Genomic DNA, 21,501 nt, shown 5'->3' with positions numbered 1-21,501 from the left:
TGCAATCCTAAAGGTTTGAATAGTTATTCTTTCTCCATTACTTTTTTTGGCAAGATCATTTTGTACACTGGATTCTGCGATAAATTAAATCAGAATCTCATGTGCCTGATTAGATACTCATTGAATTTTTGCATCCCTCTAGTCTAACGATTATTTATCAGTCCCAGTCTCCCCTTCAATGAAGGCAGCTTTCAACAACAGTACTGACATTCAGCCATCCAGCTTCCACATTTCCCCTGAAAGTGGCCCACTCTATTTGAGAAAGTCTTAACAATTAAAAAGTTTTTATAGGGTGCAAAATATTCTTGCCATTGTCTAATTCTAACTTATGGAGCTGGAAACTTTCTAATTCATTGATTTCTGTAGTCATCTTTTCTTCTAGTTCTCCCATTTCTGGTCTTTGTAAGGTCCCCCTCCTCTTCGATCCCCCTCTTTAACAGTGGTATTCCCTGGGGTTCTTTCTGGGGATATTTTAATCGTCCTGACGCCCATATGACATCCTCTACCAGTTTAAATGAAATTTCTGGAGGTGGTGCCCAGGCACTAGAATTTTTACATCTCCCCAGATAATTCTACTGTGCACTGAAGTTTGAGAACTGGCAGTGGTGTGCTAGTAAACATTTAAAAACCAGCTCTTTGCAAGGATGAGGGGAGGGAGCTGCAGAGTCTGATGTGTAGCATTCACTGATTTCACTTGTTTAATACCCCAAGCATGAATTGAAGCTTCACATCAATTTTAAGCTGCCAACCTGATGTCAACCAGCTCCCCAAATTCCTGAAATTTAACAGTTGGCTCTGGCAAGTTGGTATGCGCCAACTGCTGCACACCTCTAGAACTAGGGTACTATGGTATCCAGTTTCCTGCTGAATAGATTAACCAGATGATCCACTGGGATACATATGTCAGTAGATTTCCTCTTCAAAGATATATAGAAGCTCAGTAAATTAAAGATAGATAATAACGGTGATGATGATGACGATGATAGATGGATAGATAGATAGACAGACAGACAACATAGATGGAAAAACACAGGCATGAGCTCAACTCCTCTGATGAAATGAGTTAGAGAGCCACATCTCCTTGGCTTCTCTTTCCTGCCCCCTGTGGCGTTATCTGAAGGGTTTCCACAGAAACCAGAAGGCTATATAAAGGTTATTTTAAGAACCACTCACCTATAGATAAAACCCACATTTCTCATCTCCCTGTATGCATCCTCTTCATGATCTGATCGCAGAGACCTTTTCAGCCTCATTTCCTCCATGTTCTACCTCACATTTTACAGTATAGTCACAGTCAATAACCACACGTTCGCATCTTATTCTCCTACCTCTTCCAAAAAAAAAAGAAAATAAATGAAGTGAGATGACCTTCAGTGATCCCACCAGCCCCCTAGAACACTCTTTTATTTGCTAGCAAATTATGTAAAATAGAAATGTTCTTTAATTCCAAAAAATATCGTTTCCTGCTCCCTTTCCTGCCCTTAGTTGAGGAGTGAGCTCAGCCCCAATACTACTGCCATTTAGGTTGAAAATGATGATTTTTTTTTAAATGAATGTTTTGGCACTAACATATCTAAGTTACTTTAAGAGGAGATGCTTAGAAATATTTGGAGCATTGTAAAGAGGAATACAGAGAAAGAGCAGTATCTGTGGGTTCTTAGAATCATGTTACTAAAATCAGAAGCCGACTTAGTAGACCTTGAGGGTAAGAAAGATTCAAAGCAGACAAAAAGTTGAATACCTCAAGTCGTCAGGAATCCTTGTCCCTGGAGAGCCAAAATGATTTGGATCATGAGAACTAGAAACAATTCCCCACCCCCGTTTCTTTTTTTTTTAATTATGTTAGTTAATCACCATGCATTACATCATTAGTTTTTGATGTGGTGTTCCGTGATTCATTGTTTGTGCGTAACACCCAGTGCTCCCACCCCGTTTCTACACTTTCCTTTATCCACAGCCAATGTAAATCTGAAGGAATACCTGGCCCATTTAAGACAAGGGAAAGGTTTCACACATATCCTAGACAAAAAGTGGAAACTATGAATAAATTCCTTAAGTTTGAAGGCTGAACATTCTGTTAATGTATGAAACAGTCCTAAAACAAAAAGTAGCAAGGAAGGTATTTCTTCCTTGCAAGAGTTCATCAATGCCCAGCCCACCACCCCACAGAGGAGCAGAGATATGAAGAGAGAACACCAGGGTACAGGCATGGATCTGCCATGTACATGCTGTGTGACCTTAGCTTTCCTGCTAAATGGAGTAGTGAATATCAACACGCTATTGAACTTGAAAGAGGTGGACCAGTATTTCTCAGTCCACTGTTTTCATTATTGTCCCCCTAAAAGTACATTTTTGGACATCTTTTCCCTATTTGCACCATCCAGGAAATTTCAGTGCCATGGATATACTGCATATCTGCTTGTGTAGTGTATGCATATCTGTGATTTAGACATAAAAAGATTGAGATTTCTTGCTGCCCCTGAGAAACAATTTTCACTCCTTGGGAACAATATTGCCCTGTTGAGAATGCATGAGCTGGCAGATGAAGGCTGATTTTATTATCATATCTGTGTTACCCAAGCAAGACAGGAGACTTTCAAAGCTAGGTATAAGTGAAATGTTATAAAATTAAATAATGTTAAAATACGACATAAGAACAGAAAGTTTTTCAAAAACATTCTGTAAGTTTCAAATAAATACAGAAGACTAAAGTTCTAAGAACACTAAAATAGACCATGGTAGGTATCCAAAGTCTAAAGGGTATGTTTTTAGAGTCTTTGTGGTTTGGGTAAACATGAAGATTATACTAGCCTCTCACTGAGAATGGACACAGTTGTGGGCAGAAATAAGCAAAGCATGAAGAACATCAAGCGCTAATAGGCTGTCCTATTAGAAATGCAGCAGACGTCTTTTGCAGACAGTATTTGCATAGTAAGGTGCAGTATTTTGTGGATGGCACCTCAGACAAAACATAAAGGGTCCTTCAACCTTTACAGTACAGTAGACTAAAATAGAGTCAACAAAATGCTAAATAAATTACTGAAACCTGCATAGTATTTTATAGCTATGTAGAGTAATTACGCTTCATAACAGGAAAAAATTGGATATAATTTTGTTTCTGTAGCATCTGTCTTACTCGAAATGTCTCCCAATACTTTATAGCAAATTAGAGATTGACAGCATAGTGGTAACATTAGTGAACCGGGCCATTATTTTTCACCTGTAGGTAGCATACATACATAACTTTTTAAGTACAAAAGCAGACATTCAAATGAGCTTCAGGTATTTAACAAAGAACATGTTATTTTCAAATGTTCTCACTAAAATCAGGGGGAAATAGTTTTTTTTCTCTGGAACTTCGGTGGGCAGTTTGGATGCTGACCCAGATGAGAAAGGCAGTACTTGGAGATCAGGCAAAGGGCGGAGGGGAAGGACAGGCAACCAGCACAAGGATTATTTCTGAGCAGAATGTATATGAGTCGAAAAAAAGCTTAGGAGTTAGTCAAGATCATTTGACATAAAATCAATATGAAGACTAGGAAAGACAGGTAAATTCTAGTTCACTGGTTTAGAGAACTGAATGCAGTATAATGCTATGAAAAGTTCTGCCCATAGTATCTGAGTCATTCTTTCAAATTTTACTCTTGGAATTCTCTTATTCAATTGGCTACATCCTTTCTAAAACTCTTTTATTTAAAAGGCCTTCCCAGGGGCGCCTGGGTGGCTCAGCCGTTAAGCGTCTGCCTTCAGCTCGGGTCATGATCCCAAGGTCCTGGGATTGAGCCCCACGTCGGGCTCCTTGCTCAGCGGGAGGCCTGCCTCTCCCTCTCCTACTCCCCCTGTTTGTATTCCCTCTTGCTGCCTCTCTCTCTGTGTCAAATAAATAATAAAATCTTTTTTTTAAAAAAGGCCTTTCCATATGAAAAGGAATGAAATATTGATACATGCTACAACATGAATAAAACTTGAAAACATTATGCTAAGTGAAAGAAGTCAAACCCAGACACAAAATTGCCACATGCTGTATGATTCCATTTTTATGAAATATTCCAGACTAGGCAATTCCATTGAAAGAGAAAATAGATTAGTGGTTGCCAAGGGCAAGAGAAGTGGGGGAATGGGGAATGACTGCTTTAACAAGTATAGTGTTTTCTGTTGGGATGATAAAAATATTCTAGAACCAGATAGTGGTGATGGCCACACAACATTGTTAATATACCAAACGTCATTGCATTGTAGATTTTAAAAACTGACAAATTTTGTCATGTGTATTTTACCACATATGCAAAAGAGAGCTTTCCAGTTTGTCTGATTTGACCTATATAAAATTATGTTTCTTTCCAGTAATAGACCTAAGTTTTCCTTCCAGTGGTAAGTCTATGTTTTGTATAGCCCTGAAGCCTTTGTAACTTGGGAAGGTTTCTAAAGAAAACAAGTAAGAATTACAAATATGAAATACCTGTGCATTCTCTGGGAGGGGCCTATGCAACTGTGGGGACCTGAAGCCTCACAGCCGACTCTTCTCAGTTCCTTCCACAAGAACTACAGAAGAGAGATTCTCATTTCCTGGCCTGACTCAACAGTCAGCTCCCCAGTTCAGTCCATATTTGCCAACATCCCAGGAGGTCATTTAGTCGGTTACCAGTACGTTATCTTATTCCAGTGTCTTCTGACCTGTATTATCTCTGATGAGGAATCAGCTAATTATCGTATTGTTTTTTTCCCTGTATCTGATGAGTTGTTTTTCTCTTGCTACTTTCCAGGTTTTCTCTTTGGCTTTCAAACGTTTGACTATTCTGTGTCTAGATGTGGATAATTTTGTATTTATCCTACTTTATATTCATTGAGCTTCTTGGATTTATAAATTAATGTTTTTTCATAAAATTTGGAAAGTTTTTAGGTATTTTTTTCTTTGAATATTTCTTTGCCCCTTTCTCCTTTTGTTATCCTTTTAGGACTTGATACACATATGTCTCTATGATTTATATTGTCCCACATATCTCTGAGACTGTTCATTTTACTTCAGTCTTGTTTCCCTGTTCTTCTGTTTGGATAATTTCTATTTATTTATCTTCAAGTCATTGATTCTTTCTTCTGGCATCTCCAGTTTTCTGTTGAGCCCCTCTAGTAAATTTTCTTTGCAGTCATTGTACATTTCAATTACAGAATATCCATTTGGTTCTCTATTTTTCAATAATTTCCATCTCTTTGGGGTACCTGGGTGGCTCAGTCGGTTAAGTGTCTGCTTTCAGCTCAGGTCTGATCCTGGAATGGAGCCCTTCATCGGGCTCCCTGCTTGGCGGGGGGGTCTGCTTCTCCCTCTCCCTGTGCCCCTCCCCCGACTCATGCACGCGCATGTGCTCTCTCTCTCTCTTTCTCAAATAAGTAAAAATCTTAAAAAAATAAAATAATTCCCTTCTCCTTATTGGATTGTCTATTCACTGAATGATTGTCATCTACTTTCCCTTAATTCTTTAAATATAGTTTCCTTCAGTTCCTTAAATATATTTAAAATAGCTGCTTTTAAATCTTTGTATGCTAGGGGCACCTGGGTGGCTCAGTCGGTTAAGCATCTGACTCTTGGTTTTGGCTCAGGTCATGATCTCAGGTTCATGCGATTGAGCTCCAAGCCCCACACTGGGCTCCCCACTCAGCAGAGAGTCTGCTTCTCTCCCTCTCCCTCTACCCCTCCCCCTGTTCTCATTCTCTCTCCCTCTTTCTCTCTCTCAAATGAATAAATAAATCATTTTAAATAAATACATAAATCTTTGTATGCTAAATCCACCATCTGAGGACACTCAGAGAGTTTCTATTCACTATTTTTTCCCCTAAATACATGTCACACTTTATTATTTCTTTGAATGTCTCATAGTTTTATTTTGTTTTGTTTTTAAACACTGGCTTTTTATTTAATTTTTTTAAAGATTTATTTATTTATTTATTTATTTGAGACAGAGAGAGACAGAGAGCTTGTGTGGGGGGAGGGGCAAAGGAGAAGGAGAAAGAGAATTTCCATCAGACTCCTGCATGAGCATGGAGCCCCACTCTGGGCTGGATCCCACGTGAGATGATGAGCTGAGCTGAAATCAAGAGCTGGATGCTCAAATGACTGAGCCACCCGGGTGCCCTTAACACTGGCCTTTTGAATAGTATATTGTAACAACTCTGGATTCTATTTTTCTCCTGGGGGATGTTGTTTTGTTTTCTTTGTTTAGAAAACTTGTTTAGACTAAATTTATGTAGTATTTCTCCACCAAAATGTGCAGCCACTGATATCTCTGTTCAATTATTATTTTCCTTGTTTTTATTTTTAAGCTTGCTTTCCTAGAGATCACCCATGCATTTGTATAGCTTAGCATTCAGTGAAAGATTGCACAGAGGTTGTTCCACTCCTCAAGCCAGTAAGGCTTCCCTTTTCTGCTGATGGATCTGTGTGTGAACTGCAGAAAATATTAAACCTTTAGATCATTTTCAACTTTTCCCAGGCTTTCAACTTTCCACCAGGTTCTCTCACAGAATCTCTGCACCTGCATGCAGGTGCTGTCAGCCAAGAATAGGTGGGTGACTTGGGACCTCTCTGGTCTCTGTGTACATGTACACAGCCTCAACCCTTAGGACCTATTTGAGACTTGAACATATGAGAAAGGTATTTGCTGTACAGAGTTTTCTTGTTTGTTATTAAGAGAAATTAAGTGTAATTTGATTTCTCAAGGACCACCTTCCATTACACATTTTCTGATAGATAATAAAGCTCACTACAAAGCAAGAGCATTCCACAGCAAGGCACCACCAAAAAGTATGTATATTTTAATATACTAAACATTTACATCTAAAGAAGACTGATACATTTGTTAATGTTGTCATTCTGTGCTAAGAAAAAATAAATAAAAAGAAAAAAGAAACATGAATGACCCCTGCAGGCTGTTCAGTGTCATTAAAAACATTATGACTTTTTAAAATAGCCATACTAGAAGGGAGTAACAGTCAAATCTAAACAAATCTGATTTCATAGGAGGATGCAAAGCAAACTTCATAGCTATATATGATTATTTTCTGATGATTGCACTAAGGGGAATATCAAATGAAAATGGATAAATAAATGGGTGCCTTCTCTCGGGAAAACATATTTATGACACCAGGCTATATAAAATTTAGGTTTCAGTCAAAATTAACAAAAAAGCTACCCCCCTATAGCCTTCAGTCACCAAGTATTTTCTCTTTATTTGTAAAAAAAAAAAAAAAAAAATCATTTATTTATTCACCAGGCATTCATTGAGCACCTGCTGTGGGCCAAACACTCTATTAAATACTGGATATATGGAGTGTATGAGTTAGCCTCTGTGTCCTAAAGGACCTTACAATTGAGCAAGGGAAGAGAATGAGTAAACCTAAAATGTAAGTGTACTGTAGTCAATGCTATGAGAAAGGAATCCTGCCTGAAGGGATCAGGGAGTGCTTCCCAAAAGAGATGACATGAATGGATCCTGAAACATAAGTAGGAATTGACAGTCTAGCATTTGAAGAAGGGACAAGCAGTCCTGGGTATAGGCAAAAGCATGGAGTATTTGAGGGAACTACAAGTAGTTTAGTAACTGGAGCATATAATCCTACGGGAGTGGTGAGAGGGAAAGCAACAAGAGAAGGCAGGACCATCTCAGAAAGTTTTTGTATCCTCAGCTGAGGGTTTAGTGTCACTCCCAGTGTGATTCAGAACTTCCATCGGAATTCAGGGAGGAGACTGACATTTGGGGCCCTGCCCACCCTGTGCTTTGGAAATCTATTTGTGGCTATCTTCTCCACCAACTCAACCTGTGTTATGAAGATAAATAAAACTGGCCAATGATTTTGCTGATCCTTAGAGCAAAGAGGGGAGAAAAATACATTAGTAAGCAACATGAGTCTGGTAGGGCCTTTAAGTTATCTTCATGTTTAGAGGTTAAAGATGCTTGTTTGAAATTTAATTATCATTTAATCATTCCAGAATTGTCTATTCTCTGAGTGTCAGTGTCAGTCAATAAATGTAATAATCAGCACTTCTTTTTTTTCATTTTAGCTGTTCTCAGCTTAACCTTTAGCAGGTCATAGCTGCTTTCACTGGACATTTATTAACCTTTAATAAAGTAATTATTACTAGTTTAGAGCAGCCTGGCAGTGACTCCATGTTTATTCACTTCATTTAAATAATAATTGCACTTATTTTTCAGAATGATGTATTAAAAACTCATCACTTCTTAATCTGACTAGTCTATTTGATTATTGGCAAAATGATTCCATCAATGCATAGTTAGGATGCTATTTATTTAATCTTATATATTTCTCTGGGATTTAACACTTGAAAAGGTAGTTATATCCATTTACAATAATTTGATTCATCATTCAAGTGATATTCAAGATGACCTAATATTAAATCATAATATTAGTGATCTTTACATGATGAAAGTTGTGTATGGTATAAATTTCTGTGTTGATTCATTTTCCAAAGGTTCTCACTTAAAAAAAAAAAAAACACTATCAAGAATATGGGAAAAGATTATTTAAAATCACATTCTAAAAGAATATTCTCTCCAGTAAAAACATTTTCAAAATAATACTCAAATCATTTTTCAGAAGAACTACTACAATTTATATAAGGTATTTTAACAAAAGGCCAAAAATCTAACAGAAAGAATTACTAGGGACAAGATGTTGAGCCCAGAAGGGTAAGATGGCTCAAAATGATGTAATTATTCAGTTCCACTTCAGAAAAGTCTCTTAAATTAAAATCTCTCCTCCCTGGTGCTGTGGCCACTGTTTCAGTTCAAACCCTTATTAAACTCTTACCAGAGCAACAATGTCATTAGTATCCTCAATTCTGTATTCTCCATCTCCTTCAGAAACAAAGGTGATGATGTTACTCTCGTACTTAAAGCCTCCATTGGCTGCTGATTGGTCACTGGGAAATGAAAGCAGCTTACTTTGGCACATAGCCCTTCATGCCAAAACCAACCTATCATACAAACACTCCTTCCACTTTTCAAGGTCAAGGCCAGTGTCCTATTGGTATTTTTTACCTACACCATATGACCCAGTGTAGAAACATAGGAGGACCTTGTATTAGTTTCCTATGGCTACTATAAAAAATTAACACGAACTTTGTGACTTAAAATATTCTCTCAGAGTTCTGGAGGCTAGAAATCCAAAATTGGTATCACTAGGCTGAATTTAAGGATAGCTCGTAGTCATGCTCCCTCTGAAAGCTATAGGGGAAAATCTGTTTCTTGCTTCTTTCAGCTTCTGGTGGCTACAACATTCCGTGGTTGTGGCTACATCACCCAGTCTCTACCTCCATGGTCACATTACCTTCTACCCTTCTGTCTAACCCTTCTGTCTGACTTGCTCTTGTAAGGGTGCTTGTAATGACATTTTGGGTCTATCCAGATAATCCAAGACATAATCTCCCCAGATTGTGCATGTATTTAGTACATAAGATTGCATGTATCTAGTACATAAGAATTGGGTACAAAATGATTTAAGCAATACTTGACATTGAGGGTCCTGAGCTATAAAAAAAAAAAAAAAAAAATGATCCAATGCATTGTGACACATATAATGAGAGAAGAACTGGGAAACTGCTAAGAAAACCCTGGTACTCATAAGAAAGATCCAGAATGGGCATACAGATTTGGGATTTGTAATCAAGTAGGAAATGGTGGAAGTCATGAAAATTATGAGAACACTTGAAGAAATTATTGAAGACAGCTGTTCTAGTCCAGTGTACTGATCTTCCAAGTAACTTAGAGTATAGCTGGACAGACAGATACATATCCAAGTAATGTGATAAATGCTAATATAAAAATACCCACAAAGTGCTTTGGAGTAATAGAGAGAAACATTTAGCCCAAGTTCATGGAAGGTATAGACCAGAAAACCATGCACCAAGTATCAATCCCAGTGGAGCAGAACATGGTGCCTGCCTGGTTGCCAGTCCCAGGGGAGATCTCCAAACATTTCTACCTATTGCATCTTGGTATCAAAGTGGCCAAGGAAAACTCAAGAGTTAAACACCGGAGGAAACAATTCTTTACTTACTTTTTCTTTACTCCTCTGTAGAAGGGATACAGCTAGGGGCTCCTGGGCGGCTCAGTCGTTAAGCGTCCGCCGAAGGCTCAGGTCATGATCCCAGGGTCCTGGGATCGAGCCCCGCGGCAGGCTCCCTGCTCCGCGGGAAGCCTGCTTCTCTCTCTCCCACTCCCCCTGCTTGTGTTCCTTCTCTCGCTGTGTCTCTCTCTGTCAAATAAATAAAATCTTAAAAAAAAAAAAAAGAAGGGATACAGCTGGATCAGCTCCCATAGTGTGCATCCATCTTTCATGGCTAACAAGTACCTCTCCCCCAACCCCAGCAGCCAACACAGGGCCGTTGTCCTACAAGAACCCATCTTGTGCTACAGCAAAAGGACCCCAATTCCTCCCCCTGTGAAATCCAAAATACTGAAGGGCAGGAGCATGCCCAAGGACCCTTGCATATACACTTAAGCGGAACAAAAGAACACTCATTGAGCTTGAAAAGAACAAAAGAACACTCTACCCCTCTGCTTGTTTTCTCTCTCTCTCTCTCTCTCTCTCTCTCTCTCTTCCCCTCCCTCTCTCAAATGAATAAATAAAATCTTCAGAAAAAAATACTATAATACAATTAATATTATAGAGCTCCATAACTTTTATTTTTTTAAAGATTTTATTTATTTATTTGACAGAGCACAAGCAGGGGTAGCGGCAGGCAGAGGGAGAGGAAGAAGCAGGCTCCCTGCTGAGCAGAGATTCCCAACCTGGACCTCCATCCCAGGACCGTGGGATCATGACCTGATCCAAAGGCAGATGCTTAACGGACTGAGCCACCCAGGCAACTTGCTCCATATCACTTTTAGTTAATTTGATTAACAACTGAAGAAAAATAAAATCATTGAGACTGTGGGAAAATACGTTATTTAAATTTAAATAGGATATATCTTCAAATAGTTATGCTCAACACCCTATTAATTTTTCAAAAGCCAACACAAATACCTTTTATTTCCCTTCTAAGTAAGGAGGTCCACTCAGTTTGGGCCACTTAATAGTCTGGATATACTCTTATTATATTAAATGCTCAACATAAAGAAATAAAACTATATTAACATTTCCTTAGAACAAGGTAGTGTGTTTATATATTTGGAGCTTAAATTAATATCTAATTGGTCCTTATGCCTGCAGGTGCTATATCCCTGGGAGGCCCTTTTCTATCACTCTGTTTTCAGGTCAACAGGTTGCATTTTATTGTAATAAATGAGCCAGACAGTGTCCTGACCTACCCGGCCTCCCAGTATCAGATTTGAAGAAGAAAAAAGCAATTAGGTTCTTAATTACATTCCATTAGCAAAAAGTAAGAAAACAACCTTTTATTCCAAATATAAAAGTTGCCACACCCTCTATACTCAGATTTAATTTTCCCAGGTACAGTTTCCTTCCGTGGTAATATTCAACACCCTGAAACTCTTGCTCTTGCACTTTTTGCATTTTTGAAAAATGTCAACACTCAATTTTATAGCATTTGATTTAACACTTTTGGGGGCACTTTCAACCTTTCATAATTTATAGTCATCTCCCAAAAATGTGTGATAGGCACAGTTAAGGTAGCAGTCAGAATAAAAGGTCAGTATATAGATTGAAGTGTTATAAGACAGCAGTAAAGATAATGGACTAAAAAAAAATGCAAAGCAGAAACTAACTTTTCACACTTCATCATCTCATTATCACCTCATTACTAAATTCCTAAAAGTTCATCATTTTGAAAATGTGGTATGTTGCACCTTGCATAACATTATTATTCCTGGGATCTTCCAAATATTTAACACATTGATCTAAATAATAGCATCAAAATTTTTTCAGTGTGCAATCATGTGTATGCATTCTCTTTTCTCTTTGTGTTTAGTTTGTGCAGACTATGGCATTTCCAACTGTGACTTGATTTCATATTATCTAACCTAGAAAATGGAGACTAGGTCTTGTTTTGTAAACAAGGTATCTTAAAATACAAATTTAAAATAAGTTAAGTCTTAATCCTGTAAAATGTCCTCCAAAGAAAACTCAATGTTCTTTGAAATCAAAGGTTTAAGATTATCTTTGTGTGATCCATGCCATTAAATATGAAACTATTTTCTTTTGCTCAATAGAAAATGTATAAATTATTTAGACACTTTTAAATGAAGGCATGACAAAAGCATTGAGCATCAAGTTTCCTTTTTTTTTTTCACCCTAGAAACTAGAAATCTCAGATGCCAATTTTAAAGTTCTTTTATAGGTCTTGAAGCCATGCCATATGAAAGATGTTTCATCTGAAGATAGCTCAGTTTGAAAAGATTGTCAGTCATTCATTTTGTGTTCAACAAATATTTGATATATCACTCACTATCCACCATTCACACTGGAAGAAGAATATTCCCTCCAAGCAGTACAATCATAGCCAGTGCTTACATCTAAAATAAGTTGGAGAGATTCAGTTCAATATAAAGACTCTTTTTACTCCCAAAGTGGGTCAAGTTCTTGTAGTGGAAATATTGTGGAAGAATGGAAACCAGGTCACCAGAAATGTGTATCACAATCATCTAGAAACTTGTGAAAAATATACATGCCCATTTCCCATGCCTGTGGATCTGTGTTTTTGACAAATCTGCATTTTCCCATAGCAGTTCTAATGAGAAACTAATTTTAAGAACTACTAATCTAAACTAAAACCTTACTAAGAGGGAGTCATGTCTTATTTGGCTATCCTCAAGGCCACTCTATGCCTGATTCATGCCAGGACTTCATAAATATTACTGAATGTCTGAATGGGTAAGTGAATGGCATCAATGTGTTGAAAATAAAAGAAATTAGTTCTGGCCATGGGTATCACTGAGAAGGTGGCATTGAGGTAGTGCTTAAAGTTTGAGAAGAATCTTTAATTCTCTACCTGAAAAGAACAGAGCCCTGAAAACAGATTTTTATGGAGCAGCCACAAGACCATGGGCAGATATTTTTGGACTGGAGAACTTCCAACCTCTCAGCCCATACCACAAAAGCAGCAGCCTACTTGGCCAGCAACAGAGGTTCGTCCTCATGCTGCTGAATTACTTCTGGACTTTCAGTGCCTCTTGGAATATGTGAATCATCACTGTACCATCAAAAAAAATGTAATTGCTATTTATAAAACAAAGAATTTGTGACTAAGATACTGGATGATATTAGATTTCCATTTAGAAACTACACTTAAACTGGTATTAATTTAGCCATGTAATTTAGCATGAGGCCCAAATGGAGAGAACAGGCAAATACAAATTTAATAAAAATGGAAGTGGTCCACACAAACAATAGAGTATTTCTTCACAGGACCAAGGACTAAAAACTTTAAGATGTATTATTTTCATAACAGCTGATAAGGTAATTTAAATTACTCTGCAATTCCTACTTACAAAAATTATATTTCCAGAGAAAATAATATTTTTATGGAAGAAAGACTTCTCTCCAGGAATATATGCAGTATAGATTGATCTTTCACTATGTTAATGAAGTGTATTTGATAACTTAAATGTAAAAATATGTCCAAAGTATTCTTTATTGACCTACCTAAAATTTCAAAAATCAGGATTTGACGGACTATCCTAAAAACAAACTTGACATGAAAGACGCTTTTGCATTCTTAATGCTTGCAAAACTGGTTTATATTTTTGCTTACCAGAAACCAAACTAAGTCAAGAGTTTTTAAATATATATATTTAAAGATAACTTACATACATAAATCTCAAGGGTACCACTCAATGAATTTTTGCATATGTATACACAACCCTGGTCAGGATATAAAGTATTTCAACACCCAAGAATGCTCCCTTGTGCCACCTCCCAGTCCATTCCATTTTTTCTCCCACAAAAGTAATCACTATTCAGTCAGCAGATTTTATTAGTAAAACTAAAAATAAGTGGAAAGTTGTCAGCAAAAGAAAACTCCATTTAAAAACTCAGGATATTTTTGTCTTCTTTTCATTTACCTTAAAGAAACTTTACATACAGCTCTTCAGTAGTAGGAGCACTTAAGAGATTGTTTCAGTATATATTCTTAGAAAAAAAATTACATTCTGTATTTTATTATCTCACCCTGAAAACACATGGAATTTTTCATTAATTCCTTCAACACATGTTTATTGGGTAACCATTATATGCCGTCCACTCCTCTAGGCTCTGAGAACACAAGTCTCTGTTGCATACTAAGGATTCTACTCTCCTGACGCATACATTCTAGGTAGTGGGCAGTAAATGAGTAATCAAATAAATTTATAAGAAAATAAACAGGACCATTTCAAAAGTGATCAGTTGCAATAAACATATTAAGAGTAATGATAGAGGTGAACAGTCTGGCGGCAACATTAATTTCAAGGATAGGCTCCTTTCAAGACATAACATGTCAGCTAGAACTTAATGATGAGAAGGCATCATCCATGCAAAGATCATACAAAAGGGAAAAAGGGTTCTAGGCAGAGCACAAAGGGCTTAAATGGGGAGCAAATGTAGAAGGTTTGCAAAACAGAAAGATCGGGACCAAAGCTCAGGTTCCCCCAAAAAACAGGTTGTACCCTAGGCTTAGGTACAATTTTTTGGAGGTGATCCCAAAAAGCAAGTAAAGGACTGGGGACAGAAAGAGCAGGGGGGGCGGTCAGTGGAAGGGGAAGTGATCAAGTCACTGCTCTGGGTGAGTGGGGTACAATTCTGCAGGGACCTCCTGAAAGCCTACAGAAGATCTATCTGCAAGAAGTGTTCACCTAAAGGGTGAAAGGCAGAAGCATTCCGACCACCACTTTTTTGAGGTTGCCCAGTGGAGCATTAAGCTTGCTCTTTTAGGCAATGTTTGCATGGGGGGTAAAAAGGGTCTGTGAGAGGTCCCAGGTCCAAGGCAAAAGTGATTTATACTCTTCTCATGGTGAGAAGTAGAATCTGTTGAGTCCCGAGTTCCCTGGGAACTGCACAGTAAAGCCACATCTGAAGTCAGTTGAGCCCAGGAATCTGACATGCTACACTTGAGGGCAGGTAAAGCAGGAGCACAGTAATTAAGTGGAAAGAGACATGTCAGAGAGGAAAGCAAGGGCCAGATCACATCCAGCCCTGTGGGCCCTCGTAAAAAAAAAAAAAAAGTTGGATTTTATTCCAAATGTAGTAGGAAGCCATTGCTTTAAAAGCTAAGGAGTAATGTAGTAGTGTGACTGACTACTGGCCGAATGAGGCCATTGAACTAAGAAAGGTGAACACTATGTTATGATGTATAGTAGGGATTCTTTCTACAGTTCTCCTTGATCGACTGATGGGGGAAAATCGCACTATTACATATGACTGAAATGTTGAGTATATTTTGATATAAAATCAGAGATCCTTGCATGATCATAGCCTGTGCCTAGTTCTTCAAATCTTCTCCCTTTTTCTGAACTCTAGACATAATGGTTGTTTCTGAATCCTGAGATGTGTCAGGCTTTCTCTCATATCCTGGCCTTCATACATGTTGCACACTGTTTGAAACACTCCCCACTCTTCACTTAGCCAGATCCTTATTTTCTATATTTCAGTCTGATTATTAATTCCACTGAAAATCCCCTCTGCCCACCATCTAAAAGAATCCCCCTGCTGTCAGCTCCTGTAAGTAGCGCCATGTGATATTCTTTCTTAGCACTTAACATAATTTATATTATGTTTATACCCAATTGTTTAATTCCTATCTCCCCATTCAGACTGTAAATTTAATACAAAATGGCACTGTATCTATTTTACTCACCTCGGTGTTACAGTGCCTAGCAGTGCCTGGCACAGAGAAGTCCAGTAAATGTTTGTTGAAAACAAATGAATGAGGGGCGCCTGGAATGGCTCCGTTGGTTAAGCATCTGCCTTTGGCTCAGGTCATGATCCCAGGGTCCTGGGCTGGAGCCCCGTGTCCAGCTCCCTGCTCAGCGGGAGCCTGCTTCTCTCTCTCCCTCTACTCACGCTCTCTCTCACTATCTCCGTCTCTCTCTCAAATAAATAAATAAAATCTTTAAAAAAAAAGAAAGAAAGAAAGAAAAGAAAAGAATGGGGCACCTGGGTGGCTCAGTCGGTTAAATGTCTGCCTTCGGCTCAGGTCATCCCAGTGTCCTGGGATCGAACCCCACATTGGGCTCTCTGCGCAGCAGGGAGTCTGCTTTCCCCTCTCCCTGCCACTCCCCCTGCTTGTACTCTGTCTCTGTCAAAAAATAAATAAAATCTTAAAAGAAGAAAAAAGAAAACGAATGATTCAAGATAAAAGTGAACATCTCTGGCTTAGGCATGGCAAAGTAACCCTTTGCTCCTCATGAAGGAAGGCCATGGAACACCTTCAAGGAACTTTAGTGCAAAACTAAACACAATGTGAAAGCATTGCTTTTGGCAAATGGTGACTGTGAAAAATATTTGTACGAAGCTATTTATTGGAGACTTGAGTGACATCTTTTGTAATAAAGCAAGGTATCCATTAAAGAGTCTGTTTTATGCACTATGATACGCCTTCATACCTAAAGGTTTCCTGAAGGAATTGGGATAGTCACTAACAACACTTTTGATAATAAATGAGTCCTGAATAACTTCCAGATTAGCAAGTTCTTTTTTGTTCTTCTTTAGAACAAGATAACTTGATTTTCAATATCAGAGGTTGAAAGTAACTGCAAGATTTTTCAATTAAAAGGTCTACTGTGTCTCTTCTTTCTAGTGTGAAAGGCTAAATCAGTTTCAGGGAAATGCTGACATAGGATTAAGATAAATTGTGTCCTGTCTTTAAAAATCCTATAGAATAATCAACCTTTCTAAGTCCCAAGGATAGCAGTAGCTTCCTACATAAGAAACTGGCAAACAACTCTTTGTCCCTTGACCTGCATTGTTGGTTTCTGTTTTACTTAGATTTAAAACAACTAAGATAAATCAAGACTTTTCTACCCCATTTTACAGGTTAGTGTAAATAAAACCTATGTCCAAAATTCAACTCTATTGGTAATAACTCCTCCATGCTAAAGTCTAGCATTTTGCATATATGTGCCATAGAAGGGGAAGGAGAGAGATTAATTTTAAATGAAATGAATTAAGAACTGAATTCAAGACCCCTAACTATGGGAAACAAGCTGAGGGTTGCTGGAGGGGAGGTGCATGGGGGGATGGGAGGATGGGCATTAAGGAGGGCACTGGGTTTTTAATGCAACTGATGAACCACTAAATTATACCCCTGAAACTAATAATACACTGTATGTTAACTAAATTGAATTTAAATAAAATTGTTTAAAATATGAACTGAATTCAAGTTAAGATTTAATAAATTCTGAGAAAAAGGTATTTAAATATGGATTCATTCAAATACAATTTTAAGTTGCAGAGAAAATTTTAATTCAGATTGAACTGATTAGAGAGCTCGCAACAACTAACAACTCATAATATTAGTTACCAGGAAATATAACTTTTTTACCAGAAAACAGTTCAAACCCATGAAACAAAACTTCAAACGATTCTTACTAAAAAAAAATTTAAAGTTGCCTCTGGCATTCAGAGATCTGTTCCATGCTATAACCTGTCTCAGAAGAAGGTTTTCTGAACCCAATAGGTAATCCCCTTCCAAACCAGTTCTATTTCTGTGCTATAGTGAGCCTAGCAGTTTTGGATTTGTTGAGTGAAGCAATTTAAGAATTGCTTCCTGCAGATGGAGATGCATTTTATGGTGAATCATTGGAACTTTAAAAATAACAAACTGCTGGAAAAGAGGCTTAAAATGATCCCCCAAATAGTGAAATCTTATCTAGCCCATCTGATAGAGTAATTGAGGGGAAAGAAACTAATTGAAACTATGGAAACAGCAGGAAAAGTTGACTATTCTCTTTTTTTAATCCATTTAATGTAAAAGAAAACTGTCACATCTAATAGAGTGTCAAAAAAATGTTAACTAGGTATAAATGCTTTTAAAACTGCCCTTTACCTTCCATAAGGTCACTGAACTGAGAAGCTTGCCTCCAGCGGAAACACCTTTTGATGAAGGCTGGCCATTGTACATGGTTTTCAAAGAAATAGCACGGTCCATTTTAACATCATGTCAACCAATTCCAAGAAGAGATTTAGTCTTTTCCAGTGCAAAGAAGTTGAAAATGTAAACTTTTAATTGAAAAAGCCTACTTTCAACCTCTTGTATTTAAAACTCAAATTATCTCTTTCAGGATTAAAGAAAAAAAAGAGAAGACTACATATCAAAGGTAGCAAAGCAGTGATTTATTATCAGTAGTTCTTTTTTTAGGAAAGCTGTTTTCACTTCTCTAAGCTTTGTATCTCAATTGTATCAACTTAACAGAAAATAATCTTATAAGATCATGCCTTAAATATGTGTAAATTTGAACTCTAATACAATGTTTCCAAGTAATGCAACAGATAAGATAAAATAATTGCTTTTCTACTTCACAATTAGTTTTAGGCGGGAATTCTTTATATTTAGTTAGTATATTCAGCATAACAATAGACTAAGGGGAAATATTATGACTCCAGACAAAGATCCTAGTTTGTTTGGGATAGCGCCTGTTTACTCCTATTGCCCTGACATCCTGTCCAGTTTAGTACTCATCAAAGATATTTCATTTTATAAGGAATTATCATTATCATCATATTTCATTTTATAAAGAATTATCATCACCATCATCATCATAATCATGAACAGTTTTGCATGAAAATGAGCTGGCATGCTTTCTGTCCAGTGAGCTCTCTCACATAGACTTAGCATCTCAACTGTGCCCACGAAGTTAACCAAATTGTCCTCAAAAAAACTATGGCATGTATGGTAATTGTATTCATAAAAGAATATTTTAAAAAAAGAATATTCGTTTAAGCTTAAAAAGAACTTTGCCATACCATGTTTCCACACACATGTAGTGATAACAAAAGTATAATGGATAAATACTTTTAATGCCACCTTTCTGATTTTATTGATATGGTAAGTAGCTGGTCCAACACTTTAAATTCTTTAAGTATTTGAGTCAAAGTTTATTTTACTTCAGGTGCCTCTTCCCCCAACCCCAGCTAGCATAATAATCCATAGGTTCTTTTAATTATAATCAAAACCAAATTATTTTTTACAATCATAATTTATTTTGACACTACCTAACATATTCCCTAGGATATCCATGGATGCTTCAAATGTATGTATAAAATTGGCTCATCATATTCTCCTCCTACTTTCCCAATCCATATTCTTCAATTCTAAAAATGGCATCAAATCCATTCAGTTATCCAAACCAGAAACCAACCATCAGGTTAAATACATATTTTTCCTCTAAACATCTATTAAATCATTTCTCTCTGTGCCTGCTTCCATTGAGCTTATCTCATTTCTGCTTGGATTTCATTGATAACCTCCTCCCAACTGGCTTCTCTGTATATAAGTCAGGGTCCAGTCAGGAGACAGAAGCTGCACAGTAATTGAGGAATATTTAATATGAAGAATTATTAACTAGTAACAGGATTAACTCCTAAATGGCAAAGAGTACATTAAGAGTTTAGGTATAGCAAATGTAGGGAGAATCCTTACCTTTAGGGCTGGAGAAGAATATTCAAAGAAAGAACAAATTTGGAAGACCACACACACACACACACACACACACACACACACACACACACAGATTATACTTAGACTACTTTAGAGAGCATGTGGTCACCGGATATAGAAAAGTTCACTGAGATGCCACAGGCCAGGACTGGGAAAGAGGAAGCTATCCACTGAGGGGCTGAGAAAACCTGCTAGGCAGCCACTTGCTGGGGTATCACTGAAACTCCATGGGAACTTCATGGGGAAACCATCCCCTGTGATGCTAGGGACCTCACCGAGAACCCACCCACAGGGCTGCTGCTAAACTTATTAGAACTTTGCCCACTGGGGGACCTGTGAAACACATACTAGAGAGCCAGCAGAACTTTCTGGAAAGCCACTCTTGGGGATACTACTGAAACTTGCTGAGAATCTGCCCACTGGGGAAATAGTATGACTCCAGACAGAGACCCTAGTTTGTTTGGGATAGCCCCTGAGTCTCACAGGGAACCCAGCTGGAGCATGGGCTTAGTGGGAATTCACCGAGGAGGTGCTGCTGAAACTTGCTGGGGGCGAGCTCCACTGGGTTTCTTGCATATGTCCCCAACAAGAGTAAGAAGAGAAGAAAAGGCATCCCTTCTTTTCCCAGTGTCCCTCCAGTACATTTTCCACACCATAACCTCAGAATGATAATTCTAAAACACAGTATGATTATTTCTCTGCCTAAAACCCTTCAACAGGGTAAAAAGAAAGAAGGATGGAGAAACAAGAAGAGATGATGTGGGAAGTCAAGAGTTGATGTTGGTGACTGCAATTTTATCTGTAGACTATGAAATGAAGTCATCTCACATGAATGTGGGACACAGGGCTTAAAGCTTGGGAAAGATCTGAATAACCAATTTTGTAGGAGGAAAGGAGTCAAAGCCAAAATTAATGCAAACCTTTTGCCAAATGAATTAGGAATGTTACCTAGACTAACACAAACGTGTAGGATATGCTACAGGGAAGAAGCTGCATGACTTGAAGGTCTGAGCTGGGTTTGGGACTGAGGAAATAATCTCTTGTATGATGGGTAAATGTTGAGTGGCAAATTTTATATTGTTCCCTATAATTGTTTTTTTTTTTTTAAGATTTTTATTTGAGAGAGAGAGAGAGAGCATGAGTAGAGGGAGGGGCAGAGAGAGGAGACTCTCTGCGGAGCAGGAAGCCTGACACTGGAACTCAATCCCAGGACCCTGGGATTATGACCTGAGCCAAAGGCAGACGCTTAACCGACTGAGCCACCCAGGTGCCCTGTTCCCTATAATTGTATAGCAAACCTTGTAGCTGGACCTCAGAACTATAAGCTAAATATACCACGTGGTTCAAGGGGTAGGCATTAAGCATCTTTTAGTCAGTAATTTCTGATCTATATTATTCAGGACATTGACCTGTATAAGGAGGTTTGGGACCATTCCATATGTCCCCCTCTTTTCCTGTAGTTTGAGAGCAAGTCTGATGCATCAACATATTTAGAGGCAAGAAGTACTCTGAATTTCTTGCTTTTTCCCCATGTGAAATTAGAGCATTCAACACTTGATGAAAGTGAGAAATTGGGATAAATTAAATTTTTTGTTGCAAATTCAACATAGGAATATAGCAGTGTTCATAAAGAATGTTTCTGTGTTTATAAATGTGTATCTTTCTAGGGAGTTATTTACTCTTCCTTATGTGTGTGAGGAATAAATCCCTCCCCCAGCAATTTTGTAAATATTTCTTAATATCAGAAAAGAACAATCATGAATGCTGCATGCACTGTTTCCACTTCTCTGGCAACAGTTGAATTCACCACGGAAACAGCTGAGTAGAAATTGTGTGTATATGAACATTAGTGAGGTCAAAGGAATGGGTGAAACAGCACTTTGTTGGCTTAAATATTT

The 21,501-nt window shown here is 37.8% G+C and overlaps 1 pseudogene; it reads right to left on the bottom strand.

The window, feature by feature from the left end:
• The window catches only part of LOC112837973 (small ubiquitin-related modifier 2 pseudogene), a 126,086-nt pseudogene extending 117,122 nt beyond the window's left edge, over positions 1–8,964 (bottom strand).
• Between the last annotated feature and the right edge of the window lie 12,537 nt (positions 8,965–21,501).

This window comes from Callorhinus ursinus, unplaced genomic scaffold, assembly GCF_003265705.2.
Source record: "Callorhinus ursinus isolate GAN/ISIS: 27379988/994484 unplaced genomic scaffold, GSC_fseal_2.0 scaffold22, whole genome shotgun sequence".
Classification (NCBI taxonomy): domain Eukaryota; kingdom Metazoa; phylum Chordata; class Mammalia; order Carnivora; family Otariidae; genus Callorhinus; species Callorhinus ursinus.
This window is presented reverse-complemented; position numbering and strand designations above follow the sequence as displayed.